At 37.3% G+C, this 22618-nt stretch overlaps 1 protein-coding gene across 1 annotated transcript in view; it reads right to left on the reverse strand.

The window, feature by feature from the left end:
- The window catches only part of otx2b (orthodenticle homeobox 2b), a 99270-nt gene extending 78457 nt beyond the window's left edge, over positions 1 to 20813 (reverse strand). The window contains exons 1-2 of the mRNA XM_067455043.1: positions 20617 to 20813; positions 16397 to 16536 (exon numbers count right to left, since the gene is read on the reverse strand). The gene's annotated coding sequence lies outside the window, so the exon portion shown is untranslated. The remainder of the gene's footprint in view (positions 1 to 16396; positions 16537 to 20616) is intronic.
- Between the last annotated feature and the right edge of the window lie 1805 nt (positions 20814 to 22618).

Here is a 22618-nt window from a genome sequence, read left to right on the forward strand (position 1 = left end):
TCCTATAAAACGATATAATATTTTAGAAATAAAACCAGTACAAATAAATTAATGTTCACCTTTTATTTGTATTTAGCCTTTATATGAAAAAGAAATGTGAAATCAACATCAAATAAACATAAGACTCTCACTTTATTAATATTAATATCTTTAAGTTTAAACTATAACATAGGCTGATTATATTATTCTTAATAAAGATTAAACAAAAGGTCTTCAGCCAGGATTCAGCCTATTCTAGCGGATGGATCTTCTTCAGGTTCACGTTCTTCTTGCCCGCTTGCCCTCGCTCCAGACATAGACAGTAAAAGAAATGGCCACAGCGACCCCAATGACGTCTACGGCGAAATAATGAAGTCAACCTAGGGGCACTCACTTCCTGATGGCTGAGCGAACTGCGCCGGCTCAGACTGAGCTTGACGACGTAGATGTGACGTGAGCCTCCTGTCTGACAGCTGTAGGTCTTCTAGTAGTTGTGGAACGTGAAAGCTGAATCACGTTGTTTAAATATTTTCTCCTGTTGCTTTTGGCTCACTATGGGCTTCTCCCCATTCTTCCCCCTTGACTTTATCAGACTTTATGTCTCCACGCCCCCCCGAGTGTCTCATAGACAGTAAAAGATTGCCTGCGAGTGTCTCCTCAGGTCTATACGGTAATTTCTCAACTGTGCGACAGAGTCGCGTTGGTTATGACGCAATCGTTAGCCTATTTTTACAAAAACAGCTTCTGCGGGGCGATAGTGTAAGATACAAGGTAACGGAGCCTTATATGCATTGTCGTGTTTCTTTAGAAATAAACAATGGACAAATGGAGTCTTTAAACGCCTCAGATGTAAAGTTATTAACTGTCAAAGTGACTCAAAAATGAATGGGAGTCAATGGGATGCTAACAGCAGGTGATGGCTTGGTTAGCAATGGCAGCCCCTAGGGGTGGAACGCTTTCCGAGTGCTAGATTACCCCCTTGGCTCCAGATAACGCCGTTTTGAATCCCGCTCGGAGCGGGTTGACTAGGACCGGTGAGACCCAGTAAAAGTGCGGGGGATGAAAATACACTTTATTAAAAGTGCGGGGGACACGCCGAACCACTTCCACCCCACTGAATTAACGTTAGTCTTTCTTCTCATCAACTATTTCTTTCTCCTTACTTGTGGAAGTTCGTTCAGTCACATTTGTGTTGCGGTCAGGGAAACTCTTTTTGTAGCTTAAACTTGCCGCGTTGGATCTATCAGCCTACTACTGCTGAGCACTGACTGCGTTTCTGTGGTGTACGTCATCACGCAAGTAGCCAATCATGTTCTGCTCTTTCTGACGGCTGCGCCCTGAACGTCAGTCAGTGAGGAATGCTGTAATGTATTTATCGAAATATCGGAAATGTGTTTAAAAATCATATCACCGTTATTGAAAAAAATTATATCGCGATATATATTGATATTGAATTATTGTCCAGCCCTACTTGGTATGCTGTAGCATTAAGAGTTCCTTTCACCAGAACAAGCCAAACCCCTGAAAAAACACACACACTATAATCCCCCTCCACCAAACTTTACGCCAGTTTCACACATACTCCGTCTGCAGTGCGTATGCGATGCAGGAGCTGCACGCATTGTTGTGCATTTACATATGCTGCATTTTCAGTGTATAACTGATCCATGGCTGTATACCATAGACACAGCATTAATTCATTATTTTTTATTTCAAATTTAAAAGTTGTTAAGACTACTAAACATGGCTTGTCATTATTGCAATTCACTTGTATACACTCTTTCATAGAAGACACGCTTAAAAGCACTACCTAAATATAAACAATGTTTTATTAAATTTGTTTATTCCAATTACTTTATATTTATGTAGCCTTTAGATGTATATATTACGTTGCTCAGGCAACGCAAATGTCAAAACATTGGAACATATGGTAGGGGCCAAGACAAAATTTCAAAATCTACAATTTTTTTTTATTTTTTACAAGAAATCCAGCAGATCATTAAAAACGTTGTTTTTCCACCTCCAAGAAAGGACGAGTGTTATCCATTATGTCTCCTTTTTTAGCTAAATGCCAGGTATGGTGTTTTCCTTGCTTTACCCAAGGCAAAAAAGCCATGTTATGACTTTGAAACAGTAGAATTATAAATTATATTCAAATTATATGCATCTGTGGTGAAATGACTAGATTTTCCCTCAATACATGTTTATTTTAATGCAAACAATGCAGTCACTTTAATTCAGCACATCCAGCACAGCAAAAAATAGACTCGGTGCGGCTATCTCTGCACTGCTGTATATGCACCGCTTCTGGAATGGCTCGCCGGACCGCATCCGCATGTAGTGTGAAAGCTGTAATACGCAAGTACAGAAAAAAATATGCACTGCATACGCACTGTAAAAGGAGTATGTGTGAAACGGGCATTACACTTGGCACAATGCAGTCAGGCAAGTACCGTTCTCCTGGCAACCATCAAACCCAGACTTGTCCATCTGATTGCCAAACAGAGAGGCGTGATTGGTCACTCCAGAGAACAGGTCTTCACTGCACTCCATTCCACTGGTGTCCAGTGGTTGTGTGCTTTACACCTCTGCATCCAGCGCTTTGCATTGCACTTAGTGGTGTAAGGCTTTGGATGAGCTGCTTGGCCATGGAAACCCACTCCATGAAGCTCTCTATACACTGTTATTGAGCTAATCTGAAGGCCTCACAAAGTTTAGAGGTCTGTAGCTATTGACTCTGCAGAAAGTTGGCGACTTCTGTGTATTATGCGCCTCTGCATGCGCTGACCCCATCCTGTGATTTTACATGGCCTACCACTTCGTGGCTGAGTTGCTGTTGTTCCCAGTTGTTTACACTTTGTTATAATACGCCTATCAGTTGACTGTGGAATATTTAGTAGTGCCTATAATTTCACAAATTGACTTTTCGCACAGGTGGCAACCTATCACTGTATCACGCTTCAATTCACTCCAGAGCTCCTGAGAGTGAGCCAGTCTTTCACAAGCGTCTGCATGCCTAGGTGCTTGATCTAATACACCTGTGACCATGGAAGTGACTGGAATACTTTTGGCAATATAGGTGACTTATGCTTGTATAAAAATATTCACAAGATAAATGTAAAAGTATGTTAGTTTAATGTACAACACTACTATCAATTGTACAGAAGAAGAGAGTGTCAGAGAATCGGAGAGTGAGAGCGGGGCTCTGGATTGAGATCTCTGGCCCGTCCCCTGCTGACACTCATGCAGGCAGATCACAGGCTCATCATGTCGCCTGTGTTTGCCCAGAGCCTCCTTCATCAAATGACACGTTTGCCACACGTTTATCTTTATCAGATCTGCCGAGAACCAGAGATGAGAGAAGGCGAGGGGGAGCGGAGGACGAGAGCTATTGCCTCTCTCGCACTCTCTCTTTGTACCCGCCATCGCCTGGGGGCCAATTACCTTCTCCTCTGACAGGAGCCCCCCTCCCCTCCTTTCTGCCGCTCTCCCTCGTTCTCCTGCGCTACAACTCCAGCAACATCTGCCTCTGAATATGCAATCAGCTTGTCAAGGAATCAAGGAAACATATATAAATACAAATGTAGTGGCAGGTGTAGAGCTAATATTTACTGACATCAGATCTGTCCGTACTCTCATCTGAAGCTGGAGGAAGACACATGAACACTCCCAGCTGATGATTGTACTATAGTATCAAAACCAAGAAGTTAGTTTACTATTTAAAGTGCTAGTTCACCAAAAAATGACATTTATGACTCATCCTAATGTCGTTCCATATTAGGGCATAGTATTTTATGTTTAGACCGAGAGCGTATGCAAGTGAATGCACACTATACTGTCCATAGAAAGGTAATAAAAACATCATCAAAGTAGTCCATATGTGACAGCAGTTAGTTAATAAGAATCTCTTGAAGCATCGAAAATACATTTTGGTCCAAAAATAACAAAAACAACGACTTTATTCAGCATTGTCTTCTCTTCCGGGTTTGTTTTTAATCCTCAAATAAAGATTCAAACGGTTATGAATCAGTGGATTGATTCATGAGTCGGATCGCCAATGTCACATGATTTCAGCAGTTTGACACGTGGTCAAAATCATAAATCGATACGCTGATTCATAACCGTTTAATCTTTATTTGAGGATTGAAAACAAACGCAGAAGAAAAGACAATGCTGAAGAAAGTCGTAGTTTTTGTTATTTTTAGACCCAAATGTATTTTCGATGCTTCAAGAGATTCTAATTAACCCACTGATGTCTCATATAGACTACTTTGATGATGTTTTTATTCTCTTTCTGGACATGGACAGTATAGTGTGCATACACTTACATACGCTCTCGGACTAAATATATAATATCTTAAGCTGTGTTCTGAAGATGAACGGAGGTCTTACGGGTGTGGAACGACATTAGAGTCATTAATGACATAATTGTAATTTTTGGGTGAACTATATCATTATTTTGTATTGATTAGGCTAATTCTGTTTAATATTTTTCAGACATGAATGTGTGACATCCACCGCTTTCGCTACAGGATCCGCCCACATGCTTGCGGCACGAAACCTAGGAAGAGCAAAAGCATTCGTTTCACAGGCGAACACGATTTGCCATGAAACCGAGTTTTGCAGTCAGGTAATCTTTCATTTTGATTATACATTTTTTTGGTTCATGTTTTCACATAGCTGCCTACTATAGCTAACATAGCATTACTTAGCATAAAGTTACAATTTTATACACTTTAAAATAGTTGATCGCTGTCGTGTTGAATTTCGCAAAATTTTACTTTAGATAACAAAATGCATGTGTAAGCTAGTACACCGCATCCAGGAACTTTTTTTAGAGCTAAGTTAGCTTTAGCTACTACTAATCAACAATGCTTTCAGCATGGAAACTCTCTTGCAAAACACAGTATAGGTTATGAATCTTACACGAAATTCATCTTTATCACAGTATAACTGATGTTGTTGGAAATAGATGTATCAATGCTACCAATTTTTAGCGTTGCCTTATAAATATAACTAGCTCGTTACCGAATCAAACAAAAATATATTTTAAACTTTACCAGTATCGGTATTCTAGCTTGATAGTGAGTATTAAAAGACATCTTATTTGTTTATATTCATACTGATAAAGTTAGATTTTTTATTACATGTGATTTACATTTACATTTATGCATTTGGCAGACGCTTTTATCCAAAGCGACTTACATTGCATTCAATGTACACATTCATTTCATGTGATTCTGACATGATGTCACTACATGTACACTGCTCGTCTCAGCTCAATAATGCATCTTCCAGCTGAGCGGTCGGTGAGGCGCGTTCATGTATTTTGGGGCCGTGGCTTTAGAAAGAGCCCAGAAAGGAGAAGGTGGAGTGAATGGAAATAATGAGCTGTCTTTAAAACAGTCGTGAGAGGTCTACAGACACTCAAATTTAGTACTTTTAATTATGTATTGATATATAAAGAAAGTTTAAACAAATTTGGAAAAAAGGTTTTTAACCAATTCTTACCTACCCTACCTTTAAGGCCCAGAAAGGTAGTAAAGATATTATTAAAATAGTCCGTGTGACTACAGTCAAAACATGCAAAAATAACGACTTTATTCAACAATTTCTTCTCGTCTGTGTCATTCTCCTATGCTGTTGACATAATAAATACAGTGCCACACTTCCGAGCTCTGTGGCAGAACGGCGGCTCACCATTGGCTAGCTCCTGCGTGAGGATCACATGCATCCGTCATGGTGCTCACGTGAAAAGATTCAGCCATTGGCAAGCTGGCATTCTGACGTTGAACTGCCAAGCCCTGGTTCAGTACATTGCACAAGTTGAGTTGAAAATTCTTATCTAGAGACCATAATATCACAAAAACTCGGGCTGAGCGATATTGAAGAAAGATGCGATATGCAATATCTTGTTAAATAATGCGATATTCAATATGTAATATGATATTGCTATTAGTGTGTAAAATCTATTTAAATTATATTTATTAAAACATTTTTTTTTAAACTTAGAACATACCATTTAGGTTTCACATTCTTTCTTGGAAAAGAAAGCAGCTACAAATTCTGAAATTGACCAGCAGTGTTTTATAATATTTATGCCATAAATCTGACAAAATTATTTACAATGTAAACAAACAAAAAATGTAATGCCAATATTTAAATACCAAAATCTCTTTGCTTGACTTGGAAAATATATTTATATATTTTCCTAAAACTTAAAGGGGGGGTGAAATGCTGTTTCATGCATACTGATCTTTTTACACTGTTAAAGACTTGGAATCCCATACTAAACATGGACAAAGTTTCAAAAGTTAAGGTGGACGTTTGATGGGAGTATTTCTTTGTCAAAAATACTACTTCCGGTTAGTCATAAGTTTCGGCAAGTTTTTTGCGATCATGCGTCCCCTTTGACGTTAATGGGGGCGGAATTTCCTTGTATGGGCCTTATGGACAATTCTACCGGAAGCGTGTGAGAGAGAGAGAGGGAGAGAGAGAGAGGGAGAGAGCGAAAGCAACAGGCTATGCCCATCAAAGCGCTCGTAGGCTGCGCTGCACAGGTAATGTGCACAATTAACAATGACATCAAAAAGTGCGTTTTTGGTTGCCAGACCAAGACAGTCCTGCACAGATTCCCCCAAAACCCCGCGGTAAGGCAACAGTGGATGTAATTTGCTTTTCCGGATCAGCAACTGAGTTGCGCGAATGTTTATATCTGTTCGCTGCATTTCGGTGCCGACTGTTTCATAAACAAGGCCCAGCTTGACGCCGGATTTTCCAATCGCCTAATGCTGAATGATGGAGCAGTCCCAACAATAAAGGTCCCAACGTTAGAACCGCGGGCGGTGAGTTAGACTGCTTCAAATGTCTGTGTCTATGCTCATCAAGTAGCCCAAACATGATCACGTATAGTTACTATATATATTACTATATATAGAAATTAATCAATGGAGCATGCGATGTGTAGTGCGTGTACATTTGTTTAGCTGGCCACTATATGTGTAACTTTATGTTTGTGTATTGTAAAAGCACTCAACAATACACAAAGAGGGGGGAAATATGTTGAACTAAATAAGCACGCTTCTTCATTCAAATGCGCTACTATTCCGTGTCTTTCTATGTAAACACTAACTTAACCTGTCTACACAAACCACGCGTAAACACACAAACACACGTGCACAACTGCACTTCCCACATGTACACCTTCAAAGACAAAAATACGACGATATAATTCAAGTATAAATATGTAAATAACACAAGCCGCTAAGCATATTATATAGTTAGTGTATATCGTACCACATACAGACGTCCTGCTCTAGTCGTTTTTGCTGCTGCTCCTGTTCAACTGCAGCCTCTGGGTCTGATTCCGGATCATAGATGTATGGCTGTATCTGATTAAAAGCCATATTTTTATTTTGAATAAAGTTTTTTTCCCGCTGTTAGGGATGACAGCTTTACGACGCACTCGACTCAACTCAACACAATAGCAGCGCGCTGCTGCACACGTCATTATTTAGCTCCGCTCACACGACACGCCCCCACCCGCTCGGCTTTTTTCGGAAAGACTCGGAACAGCGCATCTTTCTTATATAATTATAAAAAAAATAAAGACTTTTCGGAGATATGCAGGATGCAATGCTACTCTATAGGTACTCAAGATTGACATGACACTGACTGAAACTGAGTGTTTCACCCCCCCTTTAACATCAAGAACATAAACAAAGAGTCATGAACTATAGGGATGGACAATTATTTTTGTTATTATTATTTATCTTTGTTATTAAAAATAAGATCGAAAAACAGTAGTATTCACATGAATTAAATATACACTGATACTTCATAAAGCTACAAAGGTTATTCTGCCAAGAGCACTGAATGATTTTCTCTTTTTCTTTTGTTGTGTGACAGACAGCAGCAGGTTTACTGTATTAGCAGGCTGTCACTTTAAGGCCTAATGCACGGATCCTATTGACTAACTGATATCGTTCACTTAAAGCATAACCGACTGGGTTTACATGAATACTCGTCAAGACAGCTGTTTTGACATAACTGTGTGTGTATATTCACAATGTTGAAATAGCCTATTTAAATCAATCAGATATTGCATGCCGCTGCGATATACATATTGTGATATGTACATTTGCGATATTTCGATATATTGCACAGCCCTAACAAAAACTAGAGACTTGACTTTTACAAGTAAGCAATCCCTTATCCCCCACCAAAACACACCCAAGCCAACTGCTAACTGCATAGCAACAACCTGAGCACTGATAAGTCAGTTTCATACAGTTTTTCTAACCCTTTCAAAAATAATTGAATGGTTCTTCATATCAGTAACCATTTTTAACATGTAGGGTTCTTGAGTTGACTATATATTTATTTGGAGATCTAAGTCCTTCATGTCACATTATGTGTTCTTCTGATCAGTGTGCTACTGCTAAGTATTATCTACTAATAGTGGATAAGTAAAGCCCTCCAGGGTTCTTTGAGGCTCTAATATATAGGTTTTCTGGTGGTGGTTGTGGGGGGGTAACTTGATAAGGTCCTCTTCTGGCATCACAGGAACTATAAAAGGTCTTTTAATTACATAATATGAGCATCACAGGAAAAGATAAAGCTTCTCCTATGACATCACAAGCACTTAAGTTAAAACAATAATCAGTCTTCATTTCTACACAGTTTTTTTGTTTTAGTCAGGTTTTTTAATAGGAATATTAAAATTTAGTGAATATTTCATCAATTCATATGCATAGATTTTAGGCAGTTTTACTAAAAAAACAAAAAACAAAATTTAGATAAAAAAAATATTAGTTGATAAGAAAGTGCAAAATGTAACTAAATATTCCAAAATGTTCTATAAATGTATATTTATTTTAACAAAAATTGTGAAAAATGTCCTAGTTGTGAAAAGCTGAGCTCCTGAAATAACATAATATTCAGTATCCGGTATGAAAACCCCTTTAGCCCCCGTAAAATGCATTTATATAGCTAAATTCAATTCCGGGTCCTGCGGTGTGAACATGGCAAAAAACTGGTACTCCCTCCCCTGAAAGCCCCCATTTAATTAGCATCATGATGCACATTTTTCCATCTCATCTTCCTAATTGTAAACAAAGATTTCATTAAAAAATTTACAGAATTAGAGGAACAAGTTCTTCGATGATGTCACAAAATTATAACACAGGATTTGTTCACACTTGTAGTTGAGTTTGCTTGTTTCGTTTAGTCCAGAACAACAACAAAAAAACATTTAGCCCTGGCCCGCTTGCCATTCACATGGGCATTTTAACACTGAACTGATCAGCCTGATCAGGCTTTTATTACGAATATTTTGCGACAGAAACAATGCGCTTGTTGTATGTGCATAGCCTACACATGATTGTATTTTGACCAGCTGAGAACTCAAAGTCAAAACAGCGACAGGAATCCCTCCATCAAACACAAAACGAAGATCTGCTGTGAGGAGACGCGGTTCTGATGCCTTTACCGAACTGTGATGGGCAACATTGCGACTATGAGGAAAAACAGGTTGTACTTGAGCATTGTGTCCTTTTTAGTGTCTCATTTTGTCATGTCTCGTATTTTGGTCTGGTTGCGTTCATATTTCAGTCGAACCGCGCAGTTTGTTTGGAAGTGGACCGAGACCCATCTTTTCAGCCGTCTAGGTCCGCTTGTTTGGTTCGGATGGCAGCGTTCACACTTGTCATGTTTGGTTCGATTAATACGAATCCTGGTGTGATTGCTCGGTTAGTGTGGTTCATTTAAATTAGTGTAACAGCTGCCATCCGAACCCTGGTGTGCACCTAAGAAGTGGACCGAGACTACTGAAAAGATGGGTCTCGGTCCGCTTCCAAACGAACTCTGGTGCGGTTCGATTGATATATGAACGCAACACGGAGCAAAGACGTGTAAACGAACCAAAAACAGGACGTGATGTCAAGATGTACTTTATTCTTTTATTTGAAAGGACATAATGTAAGCATACCTGGTTCTTCTCATCAAATAACCTGTATTGCCCATTAGTCAGTATACAGCAGTCCCTTTGCAGCAGTTCTTCATTTCTGGACAACGGAGGAAATCCTAGTGCTGTTTTGAATGTTTTGAACATTTTATGAGCTCTTCCTGAGTTCTCAGCTGGTAAAAATAATGCCATATGTATACGAATAAAATGCTGGCGTTTAATCCAGCACACAGCATTGTTTTGAATGTTCGGTAAGCGAGCTCCGTTGCGAAATATACAGTACAGGCCAAAAGTTTGGACACATTACCATTTGTAATGTTTTTGAAAGAAGTTTCTTCTGCTCATCAAGTCTGCATTTATTTGATTAAAAATACTTTTTATATTTTATATATATATATATATATATATATATATATATATATATATATATATATATATATATATATATAATTTAACACATCCTTGCTGAATAAAATTATTGATTTATTTTAAAAAAAAGAAGAAAGAAATGAAAAAATGACTGACCCCAAATTACTGACCAGTAGTGTATATTGTTGTTACAAAAGATTTATATTTTAAAACTTTATTTATTTATTTATTTTTTACTTTTTATTCATCAAAGTATTATAAAAAAAGTATTACAGGTTATGAAAAAACATTAAGCAGCAGAACTGTTTCCAACTTTGAAAATTAATCATCATATGAGAATGATTTCTGAAGGATCATGATCACTGAAGACTGGAGGAATGATACTGAAAACTCAGCTTTGCATCACAGAAATAAATGATCATTTAAAGTATAATAAATTGAAAACAATTTTTTTTAAATTGTAATAATATATCACAATATTACATTTTTTTCTGTATTTTTGATCAAAGAAATGCAGGCTTGATGAGCAGAAGAAACTTCTTTCAAAAACATTACAACTAGTAATGTGTCCAAACTTTTGGCCTGTACTGTACGTCATAAATGTCAGTACCAATCAGGAGACTGTCTCCCTATGCCTTTGATTCGGTAACTTTAGGTTCGCTATTAAAAATGGCAGTGTGAACACTAAGCAGACCTGGACTATTTTTTTGTTTTTGGGTCCGGACCAAACAAACCAAACTGCATGTGTGAACGCACCCTTATTTAAATTGGTTTGTTTTAATCGAACCAAACATGTGAACACACCCTTTGTCTTGAGGCATAAGAACTAAAAAGTCTCCTACATGAAAGGAACTGACAAAGCTTCTACTATGACTGTAAAACTCATTTTGGTTTTATTTTATGGCTCCAGGTCTGTACCTAATCTGTAAACTCATTTTAAAAAAACGGTCATTCCAGCGTTGATTTGGAAAACAAAAAGTTTTGTTAATACTGAATGTTATGCGAGCAGCGAGGAGCAACACAATGTGTTCGAGCTTGGAGCTTTTTCAGCTGTCACAGTGAAACTGAAGAGGAAAAAAAGAGAGCGAAAAGGAAACAGAGACAGACACAGACATAGATGCAGATTATCCTCTCTCATTTTACATCCAGAGATTGCAGGAGCATCAGTACCTCAGAAAGAGAGAGAGAGAGAGAGAGAGAGAGAGAGAGAGAGAGAGAGAGAGAGAGAGAGAGAGAGAGAGAGAGAGAGAGAGAGAGAGAGAGAGAGAGAGAGAGAGAGAGAGAGAGAGAGAGAGAGAGGGAGAGGGAGAGAGGGAGAGAGGGAGGGCTGGGATGACAGGAACAGGCTGTGTTTTGACAGCTGTCTCTTTTATGGGACCAGTCACAATCTCATCCTTCTCTGAGATTAGAGAAACAGAGAGGAGAGATGGGACGAAACAGAGAATTCTATTCTTGTAAAGTGTATGAAGTTTAGGGACAAGTGAATAAAAAAAGACACACAAGGGCATGAGAAGAATGAGACACTGAACTAAAGCCATAGGAGTAGCAGAAGACAGAGTGCAGAGTGAAAAAACGACAGAGAAAGGAAGCGAGGGAGAGTGCAGATATAGAAAGAAAGCATTTGCATAATGTCCTCCACCACAGTCGGACCCCGAGGCTAGCCGCTCAGGATAACAGTGGGCCAATACTCTTAATTCAATCTCGTTATTTTTTCTAATACTTGAGAAATTAATAATTCTGGCCCCCGCCTCCGCAAACCACCATGAGCGCTGAGCATCACAGAGCTGCCTAAGTTTGTAACTTTAACCCAAGCAATTGATGTGGGGAGGCCCTTCAGGCAGACCTACTAATGAATGGATTGCATGTGAGAGAGGGAAGTTAAAAGATGGTCTTTTATAAAGTAATTTAAGAAAATCCTGTTAGCTGGATCAAGTACAAGAGTTTAATTTCTCAAAATGGGGGAATAAGTGAAGGCTTTTTTCCCCATGTCTCCTTCAGACTCAGAGATATGCTGTATAATGCGCACACACAACACAAGCACACAATGCAAACGCACACAGACTCAGTTTTAGTAAATAACCATTTGGGTAAGTGTTAATGTGTGCGGCTATGTGGATAGTGTACGTAGAAATGAAACCACTTAGTCTAGTAAACATTGGATAAGTTACGGGAAGCCAAGGCTTACACAGACAGATATTAATCAGATCAGATTTACCATACTTCACACAGCATCTGTAGGACACACACACACACACACACACACACACACACACACACACACACACACACACACTTCTTATATTCTGTTTTTCTTTATCAGGACACACATTGATTCACTTTGTCATTTAGCTGTTTTTTTTATCCCTTTGTTCTTTGACAAAAGATCATCCTACACAAATAAATGAATGCACAATTATTGATATTATTATTATTTGTTCATTAATTTATAATATGCTATAATTACTGTTATTTATATAGTATAAAATTAATGATATTGGTGTTAATTCCATTTTTCTTTAACCAAAGATTATCCTAAATAAATAAATATGCAATATTAACTACAATAACTATGTGATTGTTTCACATTATTTATATTACATGTGTACATGCTATATTTTATTTAACAATTACTATATTATATTTGTTTTAATTCTATTGTTCTTTGACTAAAGATCTTCCTAAAATAATCAATATGAAAAATGAATATAAAATATTATAACATAATTCAAATTATTATAATAATATTTTTTGTTTTTGTTTGTATTGGCTACTCTTACTCAATGATTAATATATTCCAATAGATCATTCCATTGTTTTTTGACCAAACATCATGATGCATAAATAACAAAAAAATGTATAATGCAATAATAACTATAATAATAATGTATAAATTATTGCCGACTATTATTTATTGATCAAAATATTATATTACTTATGTAACAATATTACTACATTCAATATGTTTCTGAACTTTTCTGGCCTCAACATTAAACTGGTAACTTTGAATAACTGATTATTTGATGTTTTAAAACATAAATCTCCATTTTATTATTCAAACGGCAGTGAAACTAAATTGATAAATCTGTCACAACAAAACGTTCTGTTTGAATGATTGACCTTTTGTTTGAATGTTTGGACTGTAAATGTTTGACCTTCTGTTTGAATGTTTGGACTGTAAATGTTTGACCTTCTCTTCGCACATAATGATATCATACAAAATTACAAAAGTTTTCACTGTATGAAAACAAGAGTTTGGCAAATGAAATTTTTGCAATGCACTGGAAAAAGGCAGTTGAAAATATATACACAGTAAATGAAGGTCAGACACAATTATATTATATAGTATACACTATTACAGTATCAAGTCAATTTTTTGAAAATGTCTTACTCTGTGATATTATGAGTTCATTGCCATGTTCATTTTTCTTATTTATTTTGAATGCTTCCTGTTTTTCATGCTGTGAAGTAGCCGACGAATGATTTCCAATGGTTGCAATTTTGTTAAAATTGAAAATTATATTTTTTCTGTCAGTTTTATTTGCAGGTGTCATATGACATTCTACGTTGTTATCGCAAATGCCTCATTAATTAAGTTAATGCTAATTTAGCCTTTCTCCTTGTCTCTCTCTCATCTGTGCCTTGGGATGCGTCTTTAGAGCTGGAGGGCAATTGAGAGATACTGAAGTGGCTAGATGGCAAGGACTGACTTTGGTACACACACACACACACACACACACACACACACACACACACACACACACACACACACACACACACACACACACACACACACACACACACACACACACACACACACACACACACACACACACACACGGTTATCCTCACTCCTGGCAGACATACACAAACATTCCCAATTTCTAATCTCTCTCTCTCTCTAATCTAATTTTCATCATTCTCTCCCTTGCTCTTTCTCTCTCTCTCCTCAATGCCAGCCAACTCTCTTTTTCTAAATTCTCTCTCCTCTCAGCTCTCTTTCTATCTCCTATTTCCCTTTTTGTTCTCTCTCTCTCTCCCTCTCTTTTCCTCTCCTCTCTCTGCATCTCTTACAAAGGCAGCAGGCAGTATGCCTCCCCTGAAAATGAGGCCACGCACGGCAAGTATGCAAATGAAAGCAGTGCTGCTGGATTAGAATGGGACACCATATACCCTAAATCATGATTGTCAATCATGGCGAGGGATTAAGGGATACGGGCTTATAGACCTAAAAAAGCAACACTTCCCCCCCAGGCGCACTTCCATTGTGAAAGAGGGAGTGTGGGAGAGAGGGCTTGTTGGGGGGCTGCTTTAGTGCACTACTGCCCTCTGCCTTTCCGTCAAGTTTACTGCAGCCTCAGAGCCGAGCGGCTCGGGTAGTGTGTGTTTCAGAACAGCTCAGTGGATTCCTGATCAGTGCCAAGAAGCTTAAAATATTCCACATATTGTTTTATTTTAAGACCAAAGAAACACATTATACAGTGAATTCAAAATGAAGAGCATTTGCTTTTGGCATTGGATGTGAATTGATCATTTTTAAAATCACTTCAGGCAATAGTCACGTGTCAAATAATAGTATCATAATTTTATATATATATATATATATATATATATATATATATATATATATATATATATATATATATATATATATATATATATATATATATATAAACATATAAATAAACTTATCCTATTTATTTATGAAAAACTGTCAGGACAGATCATAAAGTGCTTAGAATTATTTTAGATTTAAGAATCTGTTAATGTATATGTAAAAAGTTAGTAATAAAATGATGAACAACAAAGTAACATTACATAGAAAAAGGCAGGTCAATTATATTGCATTTGCGCTCCAAAATTGAAAGCACTGATCATTTGACATACAGTATCAGATTGTTATTGTTTCGTCCAATGCTATGGTTATAAGTTTCAACTGTGCATTTAAATATTGTTGTTAATCCAGAAACGCTTGATTTGTAGTGAGCAGCATAAAGAATATATTATCTATTATATTATACAGAAAGCAAGCAAAGATCGCTTTCGTTATTATCAGTGAAGCTGTCCATGCTGTGCAATGAATTTCTTATTGACATTGTTTATACTTTGTTGGTTATAATGAAAGGATTTGCTGGCATGGAGAACTCATGCTGAATAAAAACTCAACTCAGATTATAAATAACTTAAAGACATCTGATTGGCCATTGTATTCATGCGCTCAACAGATATGTCTGTGAATGGCTGCTCAGCGCAGCAAAAACAAGCTGTAAACGTAAACGCTCTTCTTTCCTCTTTCTGCAAGACTATCTTCTTTCAGCCAAACACAATAGGAGTTATATTAAAAAGAATCCTGGCTCTTCTAAGCTTTATAATGAGTGAATGATGCCCCAAAAAAGCGCATTGATTCATCATAAAAGTAACCCACACAGTGCTCAGGGGATTTAATAAAGGCCTTCTGAAGTGAAGCCATGCGTTTTTATAAGAAAAATGTACATTTTTACACCCTTATAAACTATAATCAGTGGCTTCCGGGAACAGCCGAGTTCCAGCGGAAGAGTGACCTCTGACAGATGGATTGAGGGTGAGTAAATGATGGGATAGTTTACACTTTTGGGTGAACTAACCCTTTAAATGATCAAATAAATCTTTTGCAGGACAGAGATTCCTTTTGATGGCCACAAAATATTTTTTAATGTAGAAAAACCTCTATACTGATTTGTCACTAGTTTATTGTTAAATTAATTGTACTGATGCTTATTAGAGTGTTTTGAGTAAATATTTAAAACAAATAAGAATGACTATATTTTTTATATACAGAGATGTAGATCACAAAATTAGTTGATTTTAAAGAATCATATAATCAACAATAACAGTTCCTGATTTGTTAAGCCTTTGAAATGTACAGAAAACTGTATGTGATTTTGTAAACTTTCATTATATTTCCTAAAAATATTATCAGATATATAGTGTCAGAAATAAGTTTTAAATAGATGGAATTTTGGCATGAAAACTCAGACAGCTCACACAGAACAAGATATTATCAGAAATAAATCAAAATTAAACACCAACCTTTCCCAAGGTCCATACCTGTATTCTGCTGGATTTTTGCATATCCATTGTGTCCCTCACTTCGCATGGCACCATTGATTCTGTGGGCTTGGCATGGCATAAAGGGAGCACAGGTGGGTAAAAACAGAGGGCAACATCTGCTTCACAACAGGAGACATCTGCGCACACACACACACACACACACACACACACACACAAACACACACAAACACACACACAAAACCTCATGAACACAAAAAAAGTGTGCAGAAAAAATGATGATCAGAAATGAAACACTACTGTAATGCAAACTGAGCTCCAAAAAATTACAAAGAAAATTCATATTAAATATTCAGTCAAATTAAATGGTAAATATTTTCTTAATTGTACATGTTGCAGTACAAACATACTGTACGGTGTGCCTGAAGCTTGAATACTGTAACGTACTGTAAGAGCTTCGCCTCTATATTCCAATGAACAAACAAAAACACTAATTGATACGAGTCTATCGACAGGCATAAGAGCAAAGGGCTAATCGTTCAGCATCATTAGGTGAAGATTTAGCTTAAAAGCTTTGAGCTGGCATTAAGCAAAGCTGCTGTTGACATGGATTGAGTGCTGTAATGCTGTATTGTCACTGCTCCAGGAGGCAGAGAGAGGGCGATTTGAGAGAGTGATGCGCTCAAGCTGGGATTTGTGGGCTGCCATAACACTGGAGGGCACTGGAGGCAGAGCGTGGACCAAAGGAACGGTTGTGGGAGCACTAATAACACTTCGAACAATACTGGATTTACCATCTAATAACTAATTAAATGTGTGGGTAGGCTCCTGTAACCACAAGCCACAGTAAAGTTGTAAGAACTTTGTGCACAACTGTTTCTTCAGCAAACTACATGCCTTCTTCTCTTACTCATATTTATACTTTTTCAGCAAGTATATAGTCATTCTAAAAACGTCCCCTTCAGTTCATGGAACACACGTCTTTTTGTTGTAAAATCTTTAATGATTTTGATAAAGTAAACATTAGAATAACTTTTATATTGGTAATATTTTCAAGATAAACATTTACTAGACTGAAGCAACTTGGGTTACTTGATTATCCACACAAAAAAAGAAAAAAGAAAAGAAATCACTAGAATGTAGAATAAATCAGGCTTTTGAGGAACATTTATAAGTTGTATTGCATTATGTTTTGACCCCCAATGTTAAAACAACAATTTTGTTCATATAACCAAGCAATTAAATATGCGCATATGCACTGTAATGCCAAAAGTTTTGGTACGCCTGCCTTTGCATGCGCATGAACTTTAATGACATCTCATTCTTAATCCGTCAGGTTTAATATGGAGTTGGTCCACCCTTTGCAGCTATAACAGCTTCAACTCTTCTGGGAAGGCTTTTTTAGGAGTGTGTTTTATGTTTGTTTTTTGGCCATTCCTCTAGAAGCGCATTTGTCAGGTCAGGCACTGATGTTGGACGAGAACTCCGCTCTAATTCATCCCAAAGCTGTTCTATTGGGTTGAGGTCAGGACTCTGTGCCGGTCAGTCATGTTCCTCCACACCAAACTCGCTCATCCATGTCTTTATGGACCGTGGTTTGTGCACTAATGCAGTCATCTTGGAACAGGAAGGGGCTATCCCCAAACTGTCCCCACAAAGTTGGGAACATGAAATTGTCCAAAATGTTAAGAGTTCCTTTCACTGAAAAGGGCCAAGCCCAACCCCTGATAAACAACCCCACACTATAATCCCCCCTCCACCAAACATTACATTTGACACAATCCAATCAGGCAAGTACCATTCTCCTGGTAACTGCCAGTCGCGGTGTGCTTTACACCTCTGCATCCGACACTTAGTATTGCACTTGGTGATGTAAGGCTTAGATGAGTTGTTTGGCCATGGAAACCCATTCCATGAAGCTCTCTATGCCCTGTTATTGAGCTAATCTGAAGGCCTCACAAAGTTTGGAGGTCTGTAGCTATTGACTCTGCAGAAAGTTGGCGAATTCTGGGCATTGTGAGCCTCAGCATGTGTAGACCCTGTCCTGTGATTTTACGTGGCCTACCACTTCATGGCTGAGTTGCTGTTATTCCCAATTGCTTTCACTTTGTTATAATACCACAAAGAGTTGACCGTGGAATATTTAGTAGTGAAGACATTTCAAGAATGGAGGTGTCAAACTAACACATGTGGCCATGGAAGTGATTGGAACACATGATTAAGAGGGGTGTTCCAATACTTTTGGCCATATAGTGTACATCACAATAGGGAAGAAACGATGACAGCAACTTCCGTTTCATGCCGACTTTAAAGCCTGATGTATCAAATTTGATACAAATATAAAACATATGTAAACTTAATTAGATTTTCCTTTATATTTGTCTCAAAGTTGAATAAACTGTTCCAATTGAATAATTTTTCTGACTATTATGTCAGGCTTTACAGGTTTAAATAAGAAATTATACTATTGACATCAAAATATTGGAAACAGTGCCATAATCAGAAGATGTTTCCTTACATCTTTAAAAAAAAAAAGACCATATATGCCACAGTTTTAGTCCTGGTGTATTGTAAAGAACATTCTAATTGCCAGAGACCAGATGCTGGGATTTGGCTATAACAACTTAAAAAAAAATGTTGTTGTTGTTGTTGTTAAATAGCTGTAGTATATAAAAAAAAAGAGCAGTAGGTATAATTTTTAGCAACTAGCATTTGTATTTTATATTTACATAGTTTAAGGTAAATATATTTTATGTGAGTGTTCAAAGCACAGAAGATTAAGAGACATTGAATGTGATATATCTTCTGCAATGCTTGTTTTTTTTGTTTTTGTTTTTGCAAATTAGATGGTGTGTATAATTATAATTGTTGTTAACTGCCTAAATTGACCAAAAGCTAGTATATTTTGGTCACACTTTAGATTTAGACACTTTTTATAATGCCACTTCCGCTTTTTCCGGTCATGCTTACACATTACTTATTATATTAGATTAGAAATTATGTTACAATGCTACTCTATGCGTTCATTCAGCGGCTAGACACTTATTGCACAAGCTAGATCGTTATTAGGCATGGTACAACATGGTACTCAAGAAAATGAAATTTAAACAATAAGACTAACTGTGTTGAGCTCTATAACAATGATTTTCTGTCGATAAGTGTATTCAAACAGTCGCTCACCTTTCAAATAAAACACATAATATATTGAAACGTCTTTGGTGTTTCCATATGGTTTCTACAAAATAAAACCGGAAATCGAGGGTAACACGGTTTGATGACATTGATAGGTGACGCTAGCCTAGAAATCTAGACGCACCCTAGCGGCAGCAAATTTAATCTGCCCGCAAGTGTCAAACATCTTGATGTGGATCTGGCTTGTCAGGCTAAGGTGACGCATGTTTTTGGTTAAAAACATTCTTGGAAACATTATGGATAATTTAAATACACAATTAAACAAAATATATAACATTGTTCTAGTGGTTTTTGGATAATAATATTACATATTGTGCCTTTAATAGTGAGAATTGGAACCTAAACTAGTGCTACCTATATTTCATAACGCAATTTATCTTCATATGTTTAATGCATTATAGGAGTGTAATATAGGAGTGTTATTCCAAAGATATGAAAAAACTAAAGTTATCTAAAATGTATCTTTAATTTACAAACATACACATATGAGACACCAGAACTAATCTGACAACATAGGAGGTAGCATGCAACAAAAATATCAAAACCTTGTTTTGGCCATTTTTCCCCCTCAAATTAAAAAATGTGCAACTGTATAACATTTAAAACTCATTTTGACATTCGTGGACAAAACTTTGTCCTAAAAAGTTGACTTTTGCCTTAATGCCTTTAGCACTTATTGAACACTAGGCTAAAACCGTAATGTAATGTAATGAAGAAGAAGAAGAAGAAGAAGAAGAAGAAGAAGAAGAAGAAGAAGAAGAAGAAGAAGAAGAAGAAGGTTTGTGAACTAAAAAGAAACTAAAAAACAAAACACAAAGTAAAACATGTTGTTTGGGTGTCAGTTGATTGAGATTGAAATAGGCTACTAGATCTAAATCGTCCACATTCAAAATAGTTTAACATTTAATGGTAATGGAGAACTGTCCTTGAAAGCGTTCTAATTTAAGTGCATTGTTCCTAAATGTGAGGAAAAAGTAAAGTTTTGGCTGATCCACAACTGGAGAAAGATCATCATTCCACATGAGGATACGTCTGTGAACGTTTTCCTTCCCCGAAACAAACCTTACCTCTTCAGATATGTGTGTGAGGGTAAAATGATGAGCTCTAATGAGCAGACTGAGGAAAGGGTGAGCGAGCGGAGGCTTTATCCAGCGTTCAGTGTTGACAGCACCGCTAATCCTCGCCACCTGCTCAAACACACAGGCCTCCATAAACAACAGCAGCGGCCCGCGTTCACACTCGCCCTGAGTCAGCCGTTCCCGCGGGAGCCCGCGCGTTCCCTTCTCTCAACGGTTATCGCTGCCCCTCCGCTTCCGGTGCTACGAGCAAAGCGCTAATCGCCATGCAAAACAAATAGTTCTCAAATGTTTGGAAAAGGCCACGCTGTTTGCACCAGGGCCTAACAAAATAATTTTTACAAGCTATCCAGTCGTGATTAGGGCTGAGAGAATTGAATTTCCCTGGCAGCGATCATATTCATATTAGCCTAATTAATAGTGCTGTTTAACTTTGCCTGTTTACTATTGTAGAAACGGCACACTGTGGTGGAAACAGAAGCTCAGTTCAGCTCTGAAGCGTTTCTATCTCTCTCGGCCTTTCCTGGCCGTGACGACCGCACACATCTTAAACACTGCTGGGTGGTTAAGCTTTGCGGTTGTCTCCCATTTTGTCTTTTAAGTCGCGGGAATAATTTTCCTCCTTTGGGAAGATATTACCCTAAACCTTCATGGTTAAGAATACACGATGAGTCCTTGAGAAGAGTCTAGTTTTTCAAAGTCTGTTCTAAATATTTAAAACTCATGAACTTTATTGATTATAGCCTACTTAGTGCACACTCTTTAAAAAGAAAAGTTTTAAAACGGGGTTTTCACAGTGATGGCATAGAACAGAAGAACCATATTTGGTTCCCTTAATTAACATTTGATTAGTTCTTAAAAAGTTAGTTCACTCAAAAATGAAATATCCCATAATGTATAGCCATCTTAGGTGTAGGCCTATATGACTTTCTTCCTTCAGCCAAATAAAATCAGATTTATATTTAAAAGTATTCTGGCTCTTCCAACCTTTATAACGGGAGTGAATGGAACCTTTTTCTTTTCTTCTTTTTTTTTGTGACCTAGAAAGCAGTGCAAATGCGAGTAGAGTTCTTCCGGCAGAAGAGTGACCTCTGACCCGGGGCATGTAGGTAAGCTCAGGAGAGAGTAGATGCCTCTCGTGGTTCAAACAAATAGAGCTGGGCAACAAACTCAAGCTCTTCCAAAATTTCTCTTGTTTTAGACTTCTAATTTGTGACCAGTGCTTTGTTTTGCTCTATCTTGTGTGTTCATCAATTCATCATGCATCGCCTCAGAGGTCACTCTTCACCTGGAATTAGACTTGTGAACAGCCATTACTGGAAGCCAGCTTATGAAGTTATAAATATAGATATTTTTCTTACAAAAACACATGGCTTCTCTTCAGAAGACCTTTATTAACCCCCTGGAGCCGTTTATGGGCTTCAAAATCGAAGGCACCATTTACTCCCATTATAAGGCTTGAATAGCCTAAATACTTTTAATATAACTCCAATTGTGTCTTGGCCAATTGTGTTCATATACACCTAGGATGGGTGAACTAACCCTTTAATGTGGGTTAATAAGGACATTTTAATAATTACTATAAAGAACCATTTGTGCAACAGAAAGATTCCATTCATGGAACCATCAATGCCAATAAATACATGTTTTAATAGTGCACGTTTTTCACTTGACACTCTTAAAAATAAAGGTTCTATCTTCATGGAACCCTTTCTTTCCCCAAAAGTTTCTTTAGAGTGGAAAAAAAGTTATTCTAGAGAATTTAATCTAAGATCTAAATTATTAAAATATTCTACACTCTTTTAAGGTCTTTTAAGAACTGTTCACTGAAATGTTTTTGGGGAACCCAAAATGTTTCTTTAATGGCATTGCAGCTAAAACCCCTTTTTGGAACCTTTATTTTTAATAGTGCATATAGGTGACTAAAGTGAAACATGGCATATGAGATCACAATGAAATTCTAAATTCTAATGTTATGCCATTTTTAATACTC

Source organism: Pseudorasbora parva, chromosome 10 (assembly GCF_024679245.1).
Source record: "Pseudorasbora parva isolate DD20220531a chromosome 10, ASM2467924v1, whole genome shotgun sequence".
In the NCBI taxonomy this organism is placed as follows: Eukaryota; Metazoa; Chordata; class Actinopteri; order Cypriniformes; family Gobionidae; genus Pseudorasbora; species Pseudorasbora parva.